Raw genomic sequence first — 5,698 nt, 5'->3', positions numbered from 1 at the left:
GAGTGCATTTTGCACTACAACCTATTTAAATATTCATTTGAAACTTCTACCAAAATTAAGGGAGGTCAGTAGGAGCCTATTATTCCTCTTTGTGCAAAACCTAATTATGTTCTTTGAAAAATTTGAGTGAATGAACTTCATCTTCATTCTGGACCAACTTGTTGGTTTGTGCAGCAACCATGTTTTTGCTTGCTCTTTAGCCCTTGATTATTTATCCTACTTGTAGTCCCCCATGTTAAACCCTTAAGTCCAGGAGCATGCACCTTTTGGATCATTTTTGGTTCATGAAATAATGTCATTTATTTCCTGTCCAGAATTGAAGTTTTGTAAAACTTGCACTAACAAGTTTCTTCTTTTTTTCAACTAACATCACCACTCTCTCTTTCATCCACAGAGACACTGATCTGGAGATTTTGGCCACTCCAAGAAATGCCTAAGTGCCCTTGGCATTTTGTCAAACACCTGGTGTGCATGGCCAGTCTTGACATGTTTTTGTCTTTGCATTGTGACCTTGCACCTCGGATCATACTAGCATGTCCACTAGGATTCCAGTTGCTCCTAACCTGGGTCTGTTATTTGCCAGCCTCAACCGCGACCTCTAGCATGCTCTGGCATTTCGTCGAGCACACTCAGTGCATGCACTGGACGCGCCCAGAGCGCGCGTATTGCAGCCGCGCGCCCGAGCCGACACGCTGGCCCCCACGGCTTTGGCCCGCTCTGCAGAACCTCGCCACGCACTCCCCTTCTCTCAGCTACGCGCCAAGCAGCCCCGCCGCGCCCGACAGGCCAAGCGCTAGCCGCCGCCGCCGCCCGACAGCCCTGCGCCGTGCAGCGCCGCCCAAGCCACCCCGGCTCGCCACCTGGCCCCTGGAGCAGTGCCCTCTCGTCCACTAGCTCTTGCCGTCATCCACAGCCACGCCACGTTGCCCTGCAAGCTACAGAGAGGAGGTTCGCCGGAGAGCTTATCCGGCCGCCGCGGAACCGACCTCGACGAGCTATAAAAGGAGGCCCCCGAGCCTCCCCGTGCACACAGGAAGCCTTAGAATGCTCCCCTAGTCCTCCCATGGCAGCAAATCGACCCGGGAAAGGGCTCCTTCCTCATCTCCGGCAAGTCCAGCCGCCGCCGCTGTCTCGACCATTCCGACGCCACCAAAGCCTCACCCTCCCCACTCTCTTCACCAGGAGCTTCCTCTCCACCTCGTGAATCCATCCCCTTGCTCGATTTCGATCGGGACTCACTGCGGGAGAAAAACCACTTTGCCCGACGACCACCGTCCGCTGTGAAGCTCGCTGCCGGCAGCTCCGTCCACCCCAGAGACCGCATCGACCACCGGAGTGACCATCTCGATCCCCTGAACCCGCAGATGGCCTCCGTTTCTCGAACGGTCCCGCCATTCACCGGCGAACATCGTCGGAGCTCCCGCCTCTGTTCGGCCAGAGGAAGGGGAGGGAGGGCGACTGGTCAAACATGACTAGTGGTCCCCCTGGACCCACTGTCAGTGACACCCCGCGCCGTTCGCGTGGTTAAGTGGAGGCGTAAAGCCACAAGTACGCCTCCTCTATACCGAAAGCGTATTTCTATCTGAACCGCTTTCTTTTCTGTTTTATTTTAAATAACAGATTTGACCAAATCTTTGACTGGCTATAACTTTTTAAATAAAAGTCCAAATGAAATGATTCTTTTTTCTACCTTCCTCATATTTGATCTAGTTTATTTTAAGATTTATTTGAAAAAAAATTCAAACAAATTTTTGGTTCTGTTTTTGAAATGTGTGTTAATTCAAATATATTTTCAAATAGGATTTTTGGGAGAGAGAAGAAACTTTCAAAAGTTTGGAGAGCACCCTGCCTTTCCACACATTGAAGGCAAGCATTCTGAACCCCGGCATAATAATTTTTGGAGTGATCGTTGATGCATTTATAACACCACCGCATTTCGAAGGACTTGTTATTTCATGTGATATGATCATATGCATGGGTGCATGTTATTGATTTCCATGCTGTTGGTAATGGACACACTTGTGATGATAATCACCCTCATGAGCTTTACATGCATACCGGCAGGAAACCGGGAAAACCTCTGCCTTGGGTAGGTATGAGTTTGTCGCCGGTCTCCGTCGGGATGGTTCTGTCTGGTATGGCATGGTAAGGTGATATGAGTGGGGACTCTATTTGATGATATGTATTTGTTATACTAATCATGCAGGGAATACTTGAACCTCCTGAGTCGACCGTAGATCGAGTCTTGTTCCAGTAACCCCCATACTTGTTTCATACTACCACTCGTCTCTACAGCAAGTAGAATACGGTTCAGTAAGTTGCCAACCTCTTTCTAGCACACACCGTACAGAGAGGCCATGGTGGAAGATACTGGTTGTAACTGGTAGGCAGGCCACCTGGTTCGGGGGCATGGGTGTTTCCGGTTGGGACCGAGAGGGGAGGCCACCCCTTAAAGCGCGCGATATAAATTTGATCCCATGCTACGCGAGGTTGTAGCCTCCCCACTTAGAGTTTGCTTAATAGGTGCCGTGGGTGATTCCAGACACGTGTGTGATAAGCTGGTGTATGCAAGTTTGGTGTGTTTTCAACAAAAAGACCGTAGACGGAATTAGTCCTGCTAGACTAAAGAAATCCGTTACTCGTGGGTAAAGAGTACACCCTCTGCAGAGAATAAACCTATTCGAATAGCCGTGTCCATGGTTAAGGATTACAGTCTCGGATGGGTCAAGTGTCGGTCTTAGTGTCGGTCTTCGGAGGTGAAATTGTTAATCCAGAAATGGAATTACTACTTGTGACTTGTGATAACTATGATTATTATTATTGTTGACTAACCCATGATATTATTGTTATTATCGTGTATCTCTGGGATGGTTCTACCTCCGGGATATTCACTATGATTGTTTCTTTTAAAGCCCTTTATGTGGCGTCGCCCAGACGTCCGACTGTGGCATTTCTTTTAAAGCCCTTTATGTGGCGTCGCTCAGACGCCCGACTATGGCATTTCTTTTAAAGCCCTTTATGTGGCGTCGCCCAGACGCCCGACTGTGGCATTTCTTTTAAAGCCCTTTATGTGGCGTCGCTCAGACGCCCGACTGTGGCATTTCTTTTAAAGCCCTTTATGTGGCGTCGCCCAGACGCCCGACTGTGGCATTTCTTTTAAAGCCCTTTATGTGGCGTCGCTCAGACGCCCGACTGTGGCATTTCTTTTAAAGCCCTTTATGTGGCGTCGCTCAGACGCCCGACTGTGGCATTACTTGTTATTTATTTCATAATTTTTTTTTATACTATCATGTTATTGCAATTTTATAAATAACTTGCTTGCACGCATCCGAGAGTTATTTATCTTTTGTGACTGACGTCATGAGCATAAAATATTTTTCAGCACATCATTGTTATATTATACCTGTGTTCATAATGTTTGCAAGTACATTCAAAGTACTCACTGGCTTGTCCCTGGCTATTGTCTTGGCCAGATTTTTCTTGCTTGGAGAGGAGCGACGCGATGCCAGCCCCGGAAACCACTCAATGGAGATAGCAGCCTCGCGAAGATAGGAATTTAACCTGGTCAGCTGTTCCCGTGGGGAATGGAGTCCCATAGACACAGATGTTTCACAACCCGCTTCCGCCATCAACCACTAGAAACCATTTGTTGTACCCACAGGCCAGAATGGTCTTGTACTTCATATTTTGTATTTTTGCTTGGAGTTTCTGTATCAAGTTGGAGCCTCATTAGCTAACAGCAATCCTGGGGCTGATGAGCACGACGGTCTTTTCTGGAAATTTATTACCCGGAAAACCCGGTCGTGACAATCTCGGGTAGGGGGTCCCGAACTATGCATCTAAGGATAATGGTAACAGGAGGCGGGGACACAATGTTTACCCAGGTTCGGGCCCTCTCTATGGAGGTAATACCCTACTTCCTGCTTGATTGATCTTGATGATATGAGTATTACAAGAGTTGATCTACCACGAGATCGTAGAGGCTGACCCTAGAAGCTAGCCTATGATTATGATTGTTCTTGTCCTATGGACTAATCCCTCCGATTTATATAGACATCGGAGGAGGGCTAGGGTTACACAGAGTCAGTTACAAAGAAGGAAATCTACATATCCGAATTGCCAAGCTTGCCTTCCACGCAAAGGAGAGTCCCATCCGGACACGGGACGAAGTCTTCAATCTTGTATCTTCATAGTCCAACAGTCCGGCATAAGCATATAATCCGGCTGTCCGAGGACTCCCTAATCCAGGACTCCCTCAGTAGCCCCTGAACCAGGCTTCAATGACGATGAGTCTGGCGCGCAGATTGTCTTCAGCATTGCAAGGTGGGTTCCTTCTCCGAATACTCCAAAGTAGATCTTGAGCACAAGAATTGTGTCCGGCTCTGCAAAACAAATTTCCACATACCACCGTAGAGAGCACAATATTCCACATGTCTAATCTTCTGACAAACTTTTCATAGCGTGACATCACACCGCGGCCCGGTCATTATACGAACCGTTTTTCTCAACCTGCTACTGCACATCTTGCGAGGTGGTTTTATTGGCACGTCTTGTCGAAGCAGAGATCGTGTCCCCTTATCATAGGATTCTCATCAATATGGGTGTGGGTAACCCAACTGCGCCATCAACACGACGCTTGGGGAATAAGCGAGCTTACAGGGCAAGTGGGGAGGTGCATAGTTTCTACTGCCTTTATAAAGAGATAAGGATTCCCCTTTTTCACCCATGCCTTCTTCTTCCTCTGCTCATCCATTCCCGAGCTCCAACACCCAAGCTTTCACCTTCTCCGCAAAGTCATTCCGAGCATGTCTAGAGCAGGAGGCAAGTGGATGGCCGGATACCTGTCCGCAAATATCACGCACTGGCTTCCAGCCAAAGGGCAGATCATCCCTACCCTGAAACCCCATGAAAGGGTAGTATTCCTCTCTCACTTCGTCCATGGACTGGGTTTCCCCCTCCACCCGTTCGTCCGTGGACTTATGTTTTACTACGGGTTGGACTTCCATGATCTGGCCCCCAACTTCATCCTCAACATCTCGGCGTTCATCATCGTGTGCGAGGCCTTCCTCTGCATTATGCCCCACTTCGGCCTATGGCTGAAGACCTTTAACGTGAATCCAAAGGTGGTGGGTGGCCAACAAGTGGAGTGCGGGGGTGCCATGGTGGGCAAGATGCCCAATGTCACCTGGCCCGAAGTCTCTTTTGTGGAGACCGTGAAGGGGTGGCAATCGGGGTGGTTCTACATCACCGAGCCGCGCGACACCAACTGGGCGGTGACCCGCGGATTTCGATCCGGTGTCCCCATGCGGCTCACCTCCTGGAAAGAGAAGGGATTAGCTTGGGGCGCAGCGGAAGAGATGACCGGACTTCAGACCTGCGTCTGGAGTATGATAAGCAAGAAAATCAAGCTCGTCAACGTAGTCCAGGTTATGCTCCTCCGCTGGATCCTTCCGTGTCAGAGACGGGTTTGCAATCTATGGGAGTTCGACCCGGACGAACACCAGACACTGCAAGAGCTCTTCAGCACAACGCACAAAGACGTCTGGAAGGTGCTCTTCAAGGCCATCGAGGTACCCCCACCCATAACTGAAGATCGTGGACTCAGCGCAAAACGCCCAGCCAATCCGGTAAGTTTTCATATTTTGCAAGATATGCCTTTTGCCAGCACATCCGCGGGAGGAATCTAAGCCCCCATGCC

This window comes from Triticum dicoccoides, chromosome 6B (genome assembly GCF_002162155.2).
Source record: "Triticum dicoccoides isolate Atlit2015 ecotype Zavitan chromosome 6B, WEW_v2.0, whole genome shotgun sequence".
Taxonomy (NCBI): Eukaryota; Viridiplantae; Streptophyta; class Magnoliopsida; order Poales; family Poaceae; genus Triticum; species Triticum dicoccoides.
The sequence above is the reverse complement of the archived record's forward strand: the minus strand, read 5'-3'. Positions refer to the sequence as shown.